Source organism: Diceros bicornis, chromosome 35 (genome assembly GCF_020826845.1).
Source record: "Diceros bicornis minor isolate mBicDic1 chromosome 35, mDicBic1.mat.cur, whole genome shotgun sequence".
NCBI classification, from domain to species: Eukaryota; Metazoa; Chordata; class Mammalia; order Perissodactyla; family Rhinocerotidae; genus Diceros; species Diceros bicornis.
Window position 1 is genome coordinate 28,070,025 of NC_080774.1, and position 16,377 is coordinate 28,086,401.

The window sequence follows — 16,377 nt, forward strand, 5'->3', positions numbered from 1 at the left end:
CCGTGGTGGGGTAACAGGGTGACTCCTGGGCAGGTTGGCTGGAGGGACCGTGACTGGTCCTGCTGGGCTGAGGGTGGGGGTGTGACTCCTCAGGGGCTGGACTGGTGGCAGTGGAGGGGGCAGGTTGGGACATGGTAGGGGCAGGAGGAAGGGTCTCTGTCTGTCTCGAGGCAGCAGGTACAAGAACAAGCTGTGTGCTCGTGTCCTCCTGTGTGCCCGTGTTCTCCTGTGTGCCCACCTGCCTCCTTTCCTGGACCTTGTCCCCAGCCCCGTGTTGGGCTCTGGGCACAGAGCAGAATGGGTCTCACTCTGCCCAGGAGGCCCTGGGAGGGGCAGGAGGTAGTCCCTGACTCCTCTGAGAGCTGGAGCCCTGGGGCCGCTGAAAAAGACCACAGTTGTGGCTGGGTCAGGGGAGCCTTTAAGGATGGAGCTGGGTCTGGACGGGGCAGGGGAGGGTGAAGGCTGGTGAAGGCTGGTGAAGGAGGTGGTGCTGGGCATCTGGGTCTGAGAGCACTGGCTCTCCCATGCGTGGCCGGGACTTCTGGCCTGTGCAGCATTTGGGGTGGAAATGAGGCTGGAGAAGAGGTGGGGGCCCTGAACGCTGCGCTGGGAGCCTACAGGGTGTAGGGGCTGGGTGGGCGGGGCCCAGCTCTGCCACTGCTCACCGTGTGCTGGGGACACACCACACTGCCAATCGCCTCTTCCCCATGTGGCCCTCCTCGCCACAAAAGGCCACCAGGAGCAGGACCTGGACCCCAGATTACCATCATCACCAAACTCAAAGGGGTTTCTGTGACCCAGATAGAGGAGCTGGGGAACCGGCTGTGGGACGTGACCAACTTCATGAAGCCGCCACAGGTGGGTGCCTTGGTGCTGCTGCCAGGCGCTGACACCTCTGACCCCACCCATGCAGTGAGTGTGTGCAAGAGGGGCACGTGATGCTACAGGGGGTGCTGGCACTGCCACAGGGCCACGCTCAGGAAGGGCCTGACAGAGGAGTGGCCTGGACAGGGGTCTCGGGGATGTGTAAGAGGTTTCCAGGTGGGCAAGGGGACGGGGCAGGAAGACAGGCCAGAGGTACTGCATTCACAAAGGCTGCACCCATAAGAGTGGGGGTTCTGGGAACTCAAGGCTTGAGCTTGAGGGAGGGGTGGAGGGGCAGGGGGCCAGGGCCTGGAGCTCCTGAGTGCTCTCCTCCCTGACCTGGGGCCCTGTGGTCTGGCTCCTGTGCTCTTCCAACGCTGCATTTCCAGCCCCTTCTCCCTCCACCCAGATCCTCTACAGCCCCAGTTTCCACCTCTGTTCTGTTGATGCCCAAGTTGTAGTCCGGTGACCACCTGCCCCGAGCACAGCTGCCTCCTGATGCGCACCCACCACGTCCAAGGAGAAACCCTCTCCCTCTCCCAGTGCAGCCTCTTTCCATCCACTGAGGGCCATGCCGTCTACCAGGGCCAAAGCTGGAGCCGGCAACCCACCTCCCTGCCCCTCCTCCTGTCCATTCCGTCTCCTGTCGGGTTTCCCTGCTGTCCCCGCTGTGCCTGTGGTCTGCTTGTGGGCCCCCAGGTGCGCTCCACGCAGCAGCCAGGCTGAGCCCTCACAGGTGACACCATCAGAGCCTGCCAGCCCTTGCTTTCCACCCTGGGAAGGCTCCCTCTCCATGATGGTGGCCACCAAGTCCCCGAGCTCTTCCTGCCACCTTGTTGCTGGGTTCCTCCTGCTGCTCCTGAGCCTGGGGCCCTGGACAGCAGCGTCCACCCTCCACCTGGCAGAACCTTGTCTGTGCGAGTGCCTGACCCTTGAGGGTGCTTCCTCTCTGGGTCTGGGACTCCCAGAAAGCTCGCCATCCTCCCCTCCGGGCTGATGCCCAGAACTCTGTGACCGTGTGCAGTCACTAATGTCCCTGTTTCACAGCAGAACAAGCTAGGAAGGGGCTGGCCTATGGTCCCTCGGCCAGTGTGTGGGGTCCCACATCCCTACCGGGCCCTCTGACGAGGGTCCCGCCCTTTGTCTGCCACACCTAGCACCTCCACCCTGGCATGAACTTACCCTCCCAGAATCCCTACACCTTCCCTATTCTGTCATCTGAGTTGGACCAGAGGAGCTGGGCCTCCAGAAGTCACTTCTGCCCCCACTGGGGACAGAACTATCAGGAGGGAAGGAGTCTCGCTCTTCCTTGGGATACAGCACTGCACCCCGATCTGGCTGGGGCTTCTCACGCTCCCTTCTCTGACCATTTCCTTTTATTTGCAACCTCCAGCTTTCCCATGTGCCCCCAAACTCAGGGAACCCTGGCGGCTAAGTAGGGGTGGGGTGTGTCTCCATGGATTGCAGGGCTGGGTCACGAAGGGGAGACACCTGGGCCCGGACAACTCTGCTCTCTCACCACCTCAGCACCCTCCATCCCACTGTGAACCGCTGGGTTGACGAGGGAGACAGGGACACACAGCCATGGTAACTGTGGGCCTTGTCTTCCAGCGCCTCCACTGGGAGGGGGTTCAGGGGTCCGTGCTGGGAACCTGGGTAGCTCTCACGTGCAGGCCCGGTGGTGCCTGTGTGTGTCTTCTTTCTGCCAACAGCCCCCTGCTCACTCCCTCCCCACTCCCCGTGGAGACTTGAGGGCCTGGAGTTTGTCTTGTTTTCAAGGCATAAAAAATGGGCCAGTGTGTGGAGTTCAATGGGACCCACAGGCCCTGTAAGATCTGGGGCTGGTGCAACATGGAGTGACACTGTGCACGTGTAAGTGTCACCAACACCCAGGGCAGTCCCAAGACCAGCAGAGCCTGCCCCTGACCTCCCCCACCTGCAGGAAGCCCCTGCTGGTCCAGGCTGAGAACCTCACACTGTTCATCAAAAACAGTCACCTTCAGCAAGTTCAACTTCTCCAGGTCAGCTGCTGCTGTTGTACGTGGATGGGGAAGCCCATATCCCCTGGAGGACCAAGTCTGAGGAGGGGAGCTGCAAGCCTGCCGGGACCCTGGGCCACACTTCGGAGGATGGTGGCTGGAGCCCCGGGCTGCTGTCCTCATCTGCAGGCAAAGGCCCTGAAGGGCACTGCCAACCCTGAGCAGACAGAGCCAGCTTCCCCACAACCCCACACCCGGCTGCCCAGGTGCCTTAGAAGGGGCCCAGCACCTGCCCCCACTGCTGCTGCTGGGAGCTGGACACCATCTCCTGGGTGGCCTGGGCACCCACTCGCTGCCCCATTCCTGAGGCCTGTAGCCCTTCTCTGCTGGTTGGGGGTTGGGGGCTGGGAAGGGTGGGGGCCCAACCTTGGTGACTCTTGGATGAAACCCTAGCAGGATCAGGGCAGGGGGTAGGGGGGAGAACTCCACCCTTCAGCTCCCAGCAGGCTGTCCCCTGCCAACTCCAGCCTCGGCAGGGTGGTGCCTGGGACCACAGAAGCCAGTTGTGTACAGAGACCTGCAGGGGAACATGACACAGGGCGCTGGTCCAGTGGGGCTCCTGCTGGGTCTGTTCTGGAAAACACTCTCTCAGTCTGTCTCCAGTGTTCCCAGCAGCTCCCCGCTCACCAGCTGTCCCCAGACTGGCTGCGGTCAACTCCGGCCCTGTGTGGCTCCCAGCCCCCCTCCCCCTGCCAGCACTCCCCTCACAGTAGAGCCTCTGCCCTCTCAGCAGCCCTGCATGGGGGTCTGTGCAGCCAGAGTCCAAGGCAAGGGAGAAGGAAGCCTGACAGGAGTCATCTCAGCTGCTCTGGGGCTGGGTTACTAGGGCAGGTCCCCTCCCAGCTCTGGGCCTCATCCATGGAGCGAGGAGTGAGGTGGGCAGACAACCAGAACCCCTAGGACCCCAGGCAAGGGCACGGGCACCTCTTGGGACCCTTCCTGGTGGCAGGCCTCGGGCTTTGGAGAGCTGGGATGGGGGGAGAGTAGAGGGGCTGAGTTGGTGGGTCCTTTGGGACCTTCTATATGTCTCCTTGGTGACCCCCAGCCCAAAACCCAGGAACCGGCACACCGGGCTTCCTGGGAACCATGTTGTGGGAAGGCTGTATATCTGGACACATATGTCACTGCTGCCCAAGGTCACACTTGAGAGCATGTCTGGGCAGCTGCTCACCCCAGCCTGAGGCAACTGCATGAGGAGCCCGCTCTGACCAAGACCCCAGGTGGAGCCCAGGGGCTGGAAAGAATGTCCCTAACAGAGGACATGGAAGCCTCCAGCAGGCTGGCCTGGTTCTGGCTCCAGAATCCTCCCGGGGGCCTGAGTCCTGCCTGCTGGAGGATTTCTCCGTGCCCCCTGGGCCCATGGTGAGGGGGAGAGGAACAGGGCTGCAGGAGCCAACCCCTCCCTAGCTCCCAGGGAGGGTCAGGGATTTCGGGGTACCCACCCCAGGGAGACAAGGGGCTGCCTTCTCATGGGTCCCTGGTGACCAGGGGCATGCTGGTAGCTTGCTGGTGGAGCGACATGGGCCAGGTTGGGGAGAGCCAGGGCTGGGGCTCAGGCTGGGCAGCATCTGGAATCATCTGGCACCTGGAGCCCCAGCAAAGCCTTGGGGTCCCTGCTCCTCTCAATCCCCAGAGCCGTGTCCGTGGGAGGCGGGTTCAGAAGGGCCAGGGTGAGAGAACACGGCCCTGAGCCCGGTTATTGGAGTAGGGTCACGGGTACCTGGTTGTCCTTGGGGCCCAGAGAAAGCTGAGGTCAAGGCTGCAGAGAGCCGAGGAAAGCTGCCAGAGCCAGCAGCTTCCTGTGTGGCCCTTCCAGGCAGGAACGGGGAGGGGGAGGCTTCTGTGCTAGACATAGTGTGGCCTTGGGGAGACCAGTGGAGGTGCAGGGTGGGCCTGGGGACCCCCAGGTCTGGAGCCCCACTGCCACCAGGGGTGTGGAAGGTACCTGGAGAGGCCCAGGTGCTTGTGCCCCCACCTGCACGCGTGTGTCCCATCCCGGGCATTTATCACAAAGCCCTGAGGGGCGGGCAGGGAGAGAGGCAGCTGGGGAGCTGCGGGCAGCCCTGAGCTTGGAAACAGCTGTGCCTCAGTCTGCACGTGGGTGTGCACCCCCAGGGGAGCCGTGTGGGCATGTGCCTGAGAGATGCATGTTGCCCAGGCAGGTGTGCCTCTATACCCAGGGCAGGCCTCAGGCACATGCCCTGCTCTCTGGGAGCCCTGGGAAACCGAGGGAACCCCAGAACCCCACTGCCCTTTCTAGGCGGCCTCCTTGGGGTCCAGGCTCTGCTCTCTGGATCCTCCCCTGAAGGGACACGTGGGAAGCCTGAGAGGGAGCCTGACCTTGCCCCATCAGGGACTCCTTCACGTCTAGCACCCCTCTGAGCAGTGCAGAGGGCACTGGCCTGAGGGCAGGACCCCAGGACCCAGGCCTGGCCATGTCCCTGACTCAGGGCTGTCCCTGCCTTGGCTGAACCACCCTTTTCAGAACCTCGGCATCTTTGCTGTGGATTGGGGAAAATCGCCCAGTTCCCAGGGGCAGGTGAAGACTCAGTGCCACAACGAACGCCAGGTGGACACAGCAACAGGCCACATGGCTGGCCAAGCAGTTATTATTGTGGATCTCTGGGGCTGCGGGCCTCTTCCCTACCCACCCTACTCCACCTGCCCAGGTGGCTGGAGTTGGTCATAAACTGGAAGGTGCTGGGCAGGGTCCACCACACCAGCACTGGCCACAGCCCACTCCCAAGGACTCGAAGCTCAGCACCCGCGCTGAGGTCCTGAGGACCCCCAGCGTGGGCAGGCCTGCAAACCTGAGCCACCCTGGATAGAAGGGTCTGCCATCCCCTCCAGCCCCCTGAGGGCTTGGGACAGGACACACAGGCTGCAGCGGTCCTCATGGACTGGAGGGCTTCTCCGTGGGGCCCAGCTCTTGGGCTACTGCCTGGCTGGGGGGCTGCAGGGCCTACAACATCTCCTCCAGGTTGTCACTTGAGGCAGTCAACCCCGGCTGCTCCCGCTGGTTCTCCTTGCTGTGCCGGATACTGTAGCCAAAATACACTGCAAGTCCTGCAAGGGTGGCACAAGCCTGAGGGGCAGGTCCCAGCCCTGCTTCCCTGCTTGCCCTCCTCCTGCAGCCCACCCGGGTCCCAGCCTGGGCCCCACTCACCAATCAGCAACCAGATGGAGAGGCCCAGCCAGACCAGGGAGCTCAGATGCAGCATGAGGAAGATGTTGAGGAGGATGCTCAGGGCTGGAGTCAGGGGCACCAGGGGAACCTGAGGGGCAAGGGCAGGGCTGGGCTGGCTGTGGGAAGGTCTGCTGGCCCAGGGCCTCATGTCTCAGAAGTCCACAGAGTCTTCTCCTTCTCTGGAGAGTCTGCACACAAGGGCCCACTTGCCATGCAGAAAAAGGGAGATGGGGGACTGGCCTCCCCTGCCCTGTGCGCCCGGGTGCATCCTGCCACAGCAGAGGAGGGAGGGGCGAGGGGAGCTGGCTGGGCTGAGAGTGATGGGTGCTGCTGGAGGAAGTACCTGGAAGGTGTCCTGCCGGTGCTGTTGCTGGTGGGCCCCCAGGACTAGGAGACTGAGCAGAAACATGACGGAGCTGAGCAGGAGCAGCAGGGTGTGGCCCCAGAGCGGGAGGTGCAGGGCCGAGTCCCCGAAGACCAGCAAGCAGTCCAGAGTGATGGCCGAGGCCACCAGGACACGGAGTGCCCAAGCCACGGCAGCTCCAGGCCGGCACCCACCCAGGAAGCCGAGGTAGGGCCTCAGGGCTGGTCGCAGCTGCCCGGGCTCAGGGGCTGAGGCCTGCTCTGTGCCCCCAGGGCTGACTCGGCCGGGGGACCTGGATGGAGGGGCCTTGTGGAAGCGTAGCACGATAAAGCTGGTGGGCACGATGGTACATTCCAGCAGTATCCCAGTGGACAGGACCTGGACCAGTGCCTCGAGGTCCAGCAGCAGCGCAAGAAAAGCCATGAGGACCCCGAACACCAGGACACCCACCATGGGCACCTGCGTCCGAGGGTGCAAGTGAGCAAACACCTGGAAGAAGAGCCCGTCAGCGGCCATGGCAGAGAACATGGGTGGCAGGAACAAGAAGATGTTGAGCAGGAGAGTGGTCAGGGCTGTAACAGAGGATGGGAGACTGGTCAGCATGGTGGACAGGCCCACCAGGGGCCAGGGCAGGGGTGGCCCCTTGGCGATATAGGCATGAGTTTGGTCTCTCAGAGTGAGCCTGAGTGTACATGGAGTGCTGGGGTTTTCCCCCTCACCACCCAGGAATGGGACAGCCCAGTTTAGGTGACAGACCCACTGGAGAATGTGATGAGGGCTGAGTCCCTCTGCCAGGAAAGGACTCGGAAGCACGTGCCCAGAGCCGACATTCTATGTACAATTGGGGGGGGTGGTGAGTAGTTCCCTCCCAACAAGCCTGGGTGGAGAGTCTAATCATTAGCCCCTTCCTGGGCCCATGATGCAACTGGGAACACAGGCCCAAATGGAGATGCGTTCCCTGGGAGGCTTAGGGCAGGGTCCCACTTCCCTGGTCCCTCCCACCTTGCTCAGAAGGGGCCCTTACCGCAGATCGCACCAGCTGCCACGATGAAGCCTGCCCAGCTATAGCCCCGCTGGTAGAAGGCATCAGCAAGCCCCAAGTAAGGGTCCGGGCTGTGCCAGGGCACCATGAGGGTGAGCACAGTGGAGACAAGGATGTAGGCACCAGCCACCAGGCCAAGCGAGATGGCGATGGCCATAGGCACAGCTCGCTTCGGGTTCTGGGTCTCCTTGCTGGAGGCAGAAATGGCACCAAAGCCCACAAAGGCGCAGAAGCAGGTGGCAGCGCCAGTCATGATGCCGGAGAAGCCGAAGGGCGCAAAGCCCCCCTCCTCAGTGCTCCAGTTGTGCGGGCGGGCCAGGACACACCCCAGGATGATGATGAAGATGACGACAACTAGGCTGACGGCAGAGAAGGCGCGGTTGAGCCAGGAAGTAATGCGGGCTCCGCAGAAGATAAATGCGGAAGCCAAAAGTGTGATGCCAGCAGCCAAGAAGTCTGGGTACTGGGCCAGGAGGGGCACCTGCCAGATGCCCACATGGGCCTCAGTGAAGCTGCGGATACGGTAGCTGAAGATGGAGTCCAGGTTACGGCTAAGGCGCGGGCCACAGCAGCACCATCAATGAGGCACTGGAGGAGCACATTCCAGCCAACGAGGAAGGCCCACAGCTCACCCATGGACACGTAGGTGAACAGGCAGGGAGAGCCTGTGTGGGCCACACATGTCTCGAACTCCGCATAGCATAGGGCTGCCAGCAGGGAGCCCACAGCAGCCACAATGAAGGACACAAGCACCGCAGGGCCGGCCATCTCCTTGGCCACAGTGCCCATGAGCACATACAGGCCCACGCCTACCGTGGTACCCACACCCAGCAGGCTCAGGTGCGCCGTGGTCAGGTGGCGTCGCAATGGCGTCTCCCTGGTGGACTCCTCCAGTGTCTTCAGTCAGTTCAGCTTCTGGCAGAAGCACACCAGGCTGGTGGTGCTGGGCAGCCCCTGGGCCATGGTTGGCAGCTGAGAGGAGCACCAAGCCTGCTGCCGCCTACTACGAGGGCCAGAGGGAGTGACAGGCTGCCGACCGGGGTCCTGACCAGTCTTCAGTCCTTGTTCTCACATTGCCCTGGGGACCCAAGCTTGGAACCACTGGCCAGCTGGAGGGCTGGATGAGGCAGGGGTCAGGGCCTGTGAGCAGGGTGAGCAGGAGGTCACAAGAAAGCATGGAGATCCCTTTGGCCTGATTTCCAGTCAAGTGAGGGAGCCTAGTGGAGCCGGACTTGAGCGTGTTTGGGAGGGGCCCTGTGGGTGTGGAGGGGGCAGCCCCAGAACACTTCCTCCCTCATCCTACAAAGCCAGGATCACACTGACACCAAACTCAACAAAGATATCACAAGGAAAGAAAGCTACAGACCAATATCTTTTATGAATATAGATGCAGAATTGCTCAACTGAATACCAGCAAATCGAATCCAGCAACATATAAAAATCACCAAGCGAGATTTGTCTCAGGAATGCAAAATGGATTTAACATACAAAAATCAATCAATGTATGACGTCATATTAATAAAGGACAAAAACCACATGATCATCTCAACGGACACAGAGAAAAACAGTCAACAATCCTGGAACAGAAGGGACCACCCTCAAACTAAAAGACCATCTAAGATAAACCCTCGGCTACTACAATCAATGGTGAGAGACTGAAAGCTCTCCCTTTGATCAGGAACAACATCAGGATGTCCTCTCTCACCACTTGTACTCAACATTTTACTGGAGGCTCGGGCCATGGCTATTAGGGGAGAACATGATATAAAAGGAATCCAGATTGGAAAGGAAGAAGTAAAACTATCTCTAGCCTCCGATGACATGATCTTATGTAGAGAAAATCCTAAGGAATCCACACAGAAAATATTAGAATAATCAAGTTCAGTAAAGGTGCAGGATACAAGACCAACATACAAAAATCAATTGTTATTCTATACACAAGCAATGAACTATCCAGAAATGAAATTAAGAAAACAATTCTGCCTACATAGCATCAAAAGGAATAAATTTATGTATAAACATAGTTAGAATGATTTTAACAGAAGAAATTCAAGACTTGTACACTGAAGTCTACTAAACATCATTGAAAAAAGTAAAAGAAGACCTAAATAAGTAGAAATACATCCACCTTCATGGACTGGAAAACTTAATATTTTCAAGAAGGCGATACTCCCCAAATTGGTCTGCAGATTCAGTGAAATCCCTATCAAAATCCCAGCTGCCTATTTTGTGGAAATTATCAAACTGATCCTAAAAGTCATATGGAGATGCAGGGGACCCAGAAGAGCCAAAACAATTTTGACAAAGAACAAAGTTGGAGGACTTACACTTTCTGATTTCTAAACTGACTACAAAGCTACAGAAATCAAGACAGTGTGTTACTGAAATAAGGATAGACATAGATCAATGGAATAGAATTGAGAGTCCAAAAGTATGGAAAATTAATGTTTAAAAATGTATGGCCAATTTAAATTTATGGCCAATTGATTTTTTAAAAATAAACTTTATTCTTTAGAGCAGTTTTAGGTTCACAACAAAATTGATCAGGAGGTGGAGTTCCCCTATACCCCCAGCCCCTACACATGCACACCCTCCCCCACTATCAACATCCCCACCAGACTGGTACATTTGCTATAATTGATGAGCATACACTGACATGTCATTATCACCTGAAGTCCACAGTTTACATTAGGGCTCACTCTTGGTGTTGTGCATTCCATGGCTTTTGACAAATGTATAAGGACATGTGTACACTGTTAAAGTGTGCCCTAAAATTCCTCTGTGCTTCACCTAGTCATCCCTCCCTCCCCACTAACCCCTGGCAATCACTGATCTTTTCACTGTCTCCACAGTTTTGCCTTTCCAGAGTGTCAGAGAGTTGGAATCACACAGTATGTAGCCTTTTGAGATTGGACTTTTTCACTTAGTCACATGCATTTAAGGTTGTCTTATGTCTTTTCATGGCTTGATAGCTCCTTTCTTCTTAGCACTGAGTAATATTTCTTGTATGCATGGACCACAGTTTATTTATCCGTTCACCTACTGAAGGACATCTCGGTTGCTTCCAAGTTTTGGCAATTATGAATGAAGCTGCTGTAAACATCCGTGTGCAGGTTTTTGTGTGAACATAAGTTCTCAACTCATTTGGGTCAGTACCAAGGAGTGTGGCTGCTGAATCATATGGTAAAAGTATGTTTAGTTTTATAAGAAACTCCCAAACTGTTCTCCAAAATGGCTGTACCACATTGTATTCCCACCAGCAACAAAGGAGCATTCCTTTGCTCTGCATCCTCAACAACACTTGTTATCGTCAGTGTACTAGATTTTTGCCATTTTACAGACACTGAGGTGTGTAGTGGTACATCATTGTTGCTTTAATTTGCAATTCCCTAATGACATATGATGTGGAGCATCTTTCCATAGGCTTATTTGCCAACTGTATATCTTCTTTGGTGAGGTGTCTGTTCAGGTCTTTTTTACATTTTTTATTGGGTTGTTAGTTTTCTTATTGTTCATTTTTAAGAGTTCCTTGTATATTTTGGATAACAATCCTTTATCAGATATGTCTGTTACAAATATTTTATCCTAGTCTATGCCTCGTACTCTCATTCTCTCGATGGCCAGTTGATTTTTGACTAGAGTGCCAAAACAATTCAATGTGGGAAACAATCATTTTTCAACACACTGTGCTGCAACAACTGGATATCCACGTGCAAATGAATGAAGTCAGACTCCTGCCTCACACCACATACAAAAATTAACTCAAAATCTATCAGAGACCTAAACCTCAGAGCTGAAACTATACAGGCATAACTTGGAGATGTTGTGAGTTTAGTTGCAGATCACCACAATAAAATGAATGTCACAATAAAGTGAGTCACACGAATTTTTTGATTTCCCAGTGCATATAAAAGTTATGTTTACACAATACTGTAGTCTATTCAGTGTGCAACAGCATTGTCTAAAAAAAGAATGTAGAAACATAAATTAAAAAATACTTTATTGCTAAAAAATGCTAACCATCATCTGAGCTTCAGTGAGTAGTAGTCTTTTTGCTGATGCAGGGTCTTGCCTTGATCAGGGTGGTGGTTGCTGAAGGTTCGGGTGGCTGTGGCAATTTCTTAAAATACAACAACAATGAAGTCTGCCACATCAAGTGACTCTTCCTTTCGCTAAAGATTTCTCTGTAGCATGCTATCCTGTTTGACAGCATTTTACCCACAGTAGAACTTCTTTCAAAATGGCGTCAGTCCTCTCAAAACCTGCTGCTGCTTTATCAACTAAGTTTGTCTAATATCCTAAATCCCTTGCTGTCATTTCAACAATCTTCACAGCATCTTCAGCAGGAGTAGATTCCATCTCAAAAAATCACTTTCTTTGTTCATCCATAAGACACAACTCCTCATCCATTAAAGTTTTATCATGAGATTACAGCAATTCAGTCACATCTTCAGGCTCCACTTCTGATTCTAGTTCTCTTGCTATTTCTACCACATGTGCAGTGGCTTCCTCCGCTGAAGTCTTGAACCCCTCAAAGTCATCCGTGAGGGTTGGAATCAACTTCTTCCAAACTCCTGCTAATGTTGATATTTTGACCTTTTCCCATGAATCACGAGTGTTCTTAATGGCATCTAGAATGGTGAATCCTTTCCAGAAGGTTTTCAATTTACTTTGCTCAGATCCATCAGAGTAATCACTATCTATGGCAGCTATAGCCTTATGAAATGTATTTCTTAAATAATAAGATTTGAAGGTCAAAATTACTCCTTGATCCATGATTAAAATGACTGCCCAGAACCTGCAGAATGGATGTTGTGTTGGCAGGCATGAAAACAACATTAATCTTGTTGTACATCTCCATTAGAGCTCTTGGACAACCTGGTGCATTGTCAATGAGCAGTAATATGTGTGTGTGTATGTGTGTGTGTGTGTGTGTGTGTGTGTGTGTGTGTATGTGTGTGAGGAGGACTGGCCCTGGGCTAACATCCGTGCCCATCTTCCTCTACTTTTTTATGTGGGATGCCACCATAGCACGGCTTGACAAGCGGTGTGTGGGCCTGTGCCCGGGATCTGAACCTGCAAACCCCAGGCCGCCAAAGCGGAGCACATGAACTTAACCGCTAACCACCTCGCCAGCCCCAGCAGTAATATTTTCTGGACAGTTCTCAACAGTGGGCTTAAAATATTCAGTGTGCCATGTTGTAAAGAGATGTGCTGTCATCCAGGCTTTGCTGTTCCATTTATGGAGCACAGGCATAGCAGATTTAGCACAATTCTTAACAGCCCTGGGATTTTTGGAATGGTAAATGAGCATTGGCTTCAAGTTAAAGTCACCATCTGCATTAGCCCCTAACAAGAGAGTGAGCCTGTCCTTTGAAGCTTTGAAGCCAGACATTGACTTCTCCTCTCTAGCTATGAGAGTCCTAGATGGCATCTTCTTCCAATATAAGGCTGTTTCATCTACATTGAAAATTTGTTGTTTAGAGCAGCCACCTTCATTAGTGATCTTAGCTAGATCTTATGGATAACTTGCTGCAGCTTCTACACCAGCACTTGCTGCTTCACCTTCACTTTTATGTTATGGAGACAGCTTCTTGCCTTAAACCTCATGAACCAACTTCTCCTAGCTTCAACCTTTTCTTCTGCAGCTTCCTCATCTCTGAGCCTTCACAGAATTGAAGAGAGTTAGGGCCTTGCTCTGGATTAGGCTTTGGCTTAAGGGAATGCTGTGACTGGTCTGATCTTCTATCCAGACCACTAAAACTTTCTCCATATCAGTAATAAGGCTGTTTCGCTTTCTTATCATTTGTGTGTTCACTGGAGTAGCAGTTTTAATTTCCTTCCAGAACTTTTCCTTTGCATTCACAGCTTGGCTAATTGTCTGGCAGAAGAGGCCTAGCTTTTGGCCTATCTAGGCTTTTGACACGCCTTCCTCAGGAAGCTTAATTAATCATTTCTAGCTGTTGATTTCAAGCAAGAGACATGCAACTCTTCCTTTCACTTGAACACTTAGAGGCCATTGTAAGGTTATTACTTTACCTAATTTTAATAGTGTTGTGTCTCAGGGAATAGGGAGGCCTGAGGAGAGGGAGAAAGACAGGGGAACAGCCGGTCGGTGGAGCACTCAGAACAGACACAACATTTATCGATTAAGTTTGCTATCATATATAGGCACAGTTCGTGGCACCCCAGAATAATTAAAATACTAACATCAATGATCGCTGATCACAGATCGTCATAACAAATTAATAATAATGAAAAAGTTTGAAACATTGCCAGAATTATTAAAATGTGACACAAAGTGAGCAAATGGTGTTGGAAAACTGGTGCCAAGAAACTTGCTTGATGTAGGGTTGCCATAAACCTTTGATAGAGTTCAGGGCAGGCCGCCCCAAGATGTGCCACTCTGGTATGCAGATTATCTCAAGGTGAAGACAATCAAGGGTCAGAAGACTCAGGAAGAATATTTGACCTTCCCCAAACCGCCTAATAGAATTTAAGAGAGAAGGTCCTGTCCCAAGAAGTAGCTCTTACCATGGATAATTCTAAGTGTGGCAGGCAGCAAGGCATCTAGCAAGGGCCATTTCATCAAAAGATCTCCTTAGGGTCCCACTGTCTATAGATGGGACAATGCAAACATTTGTTTACCAAATATGAACTCTTTTCATCTTCCTGTAGATCATTATGCTAAGTGAAAGAAGCCAGTTACAAAAGACCATATATTGTATGATTTCATTGATATGAAATGCCCAGAATAGGCAAATCCATAGAGACAGAGAGTAGATTACTGGTTGCCAGGGGATGGGGGGAGAGAGGAATGGGAAGTGACTGCCAATGGGTATAGCTTTTCTTTTTGGGGTGATGAAAATGTTCTGAAATTAGATAGTGGTGATGGTTGCACAATTCTGTGGATATACTACAACCCACTGAAGCGTACATTCTCAGTTGGTGAATATTATGGTATGTGAATAAAGTTTTTATCTAAATAAAAGATAAAGCACCAAACTGTTTCCAAGAGAGAACTCCAGGGGCAGGAAGGGCTGAGTGCCCGACAGAGATGCAGCCTGGTAAACAGAGGAACAGAGTAAGAAGTCAGGAGACCAGTGTTTCCCCCAAGCTGGCCCCTTGTGCATTACCTGACTGAGGCTGTGAATGTGAAACAAAAGAGAATCACTTATGACTAAGGGCTTTAAAGTGGAGCTGGGAAGCCATGAAGGAAATGGGTCTCATGCACGTCCTCATCAGGCAGAACGTGAACTTCTGAACTGAGTAACGCTGCAAGAAACCTGCAGCTCCTCACAGTGAGGGACTGTTCCCTCCCTCCAGCTAGCCTTAGCAGTCAATTATTTTTAGCCAAGATTAGCTTTTGCCCCCAAACCAAATTAAACATTCTTTGTAACGCAAACCTCCCTTCTGTGCCTTTAAAAGGCCCTTTTGCTCCCTAGTGGGACACTATTTGTGTTTCCACCTGAATCTGTGCTCCCTGAACTGCAATTCTCTGATCCACAAATAAATGCCTCTCTGCCTGTCATATTGACTCTTTATTTTTAGGTTAACATACGTGGTGTCAGAAAGCAGGACCTGAAGTGATCTCACCTTCAAGGACCTGCCTCCTCTGGAACCCGGTATGGTAGCCACACGAGCCACCTGGGGCTCACAGTTTCCATGGATCACAGACTCTTCCAATTGTGGGTCCTTTCAGGTTCTGACCTCCCTCCATTTGGTCGAGGTCAGTGCCTTTTTTAGGGACCGGGGGATGACCATCCAGGAGATGATTCTCAGTCTAGTGTGGCGGCCATTGCCACAGGAGGGGATTCCTTCAGCAGGGGTTTTTCCTTGATCGGTGACCATGATCACTAAATTGAGGGATTTCTCTGTTGTCATTCTGTAACCTCGGGCCCTCCAGGACCAGTTCAACTGACTCCATCTCTTATCAACAGAGTGATTGAGAACTGCCTTTCAGAAAATCTGCAAAGTCACATAGCCAGGGCATGCACAAAAGAAGAAATCGTGACCTGAAATGACCTCAGAACCAAAGACCCTCCCTCCCACAGAACCCCAGGACAGGGACACGACTGGAACTTGACAGTCAGACTCTTATCAGAAGTGAGGGATCCATCATTCAGGAAGATCTGATGTTAAAATTCCATCCACACCTTATCAAAAGTGTTTAGAACCCCATCGTGAATGTTTAGAATGCTGTCATAACCATTTATAACTTTACCATAAATGCTTGAAGCCCACCAGTGTAAACGTGTCCAGGGTTTCCAAGTGGCCGCCTGTTCTGCCTAACCTCTTACATTTCACCCCAAATCCTGAATCAGGGAGACAGATCTCAGGGGACATGGCCCCTGTCTCCTGGCAGATCCATCTCACAGAATAAAGCTGATCTCTTTTCCCAAAGGCTGATGCCATAATTAATTGGCGTGTTTATGCGCATTGGGCAGAGAACCCCAATTCTGTGAGGTAACAATTGGTGACCAAGAAGGGACAAAGGTCCTGTGACCACCTGCCCAAGGCTCTGGAACCCCCAGAGGGGTGTGCAGTCTTTTCATCGGCCCTACACAGCTGCCTAACACAACACCATCTAGAGGCTCAACTGATTGGATTCCTGTTTCCCGCTGCACTGCTCTAGGCCCAAGGCATTTTTCTTCCTTTGGGAGAAGAAACAGCTTCTGGATCACGATGGCTCTGGGCTCTGGGTAAGTAACTTTAAGCAAGAAACTGTTGGGGCCAGCCCACTGGCATAGCGATTAAGTTTGCACGTTCCGCCTCGGTGGCCCAGGATTCGCCAGTTCAGATCCTAGGCACGGACTTACTCATCGCTCATCAAGCCATGCTGAGGCGGCATCCCACATAGAAGAGCTACAACTTTACAACT

General features: G+C 53.1%; 1 pseudogene; it reads right to left on the reverse strand.

Annotated features, from left to right (window-relative positions):
* Positions 1-4,703: 4,703 nt before the first annotated feature.
* The window catches only part of LOC131398382 (cationic amino acid transporter 4-like), a 32,994-nt pseudogene continuing 21,320 nt past the window's right edge, over positions 4,704-16,377 (reverse strand).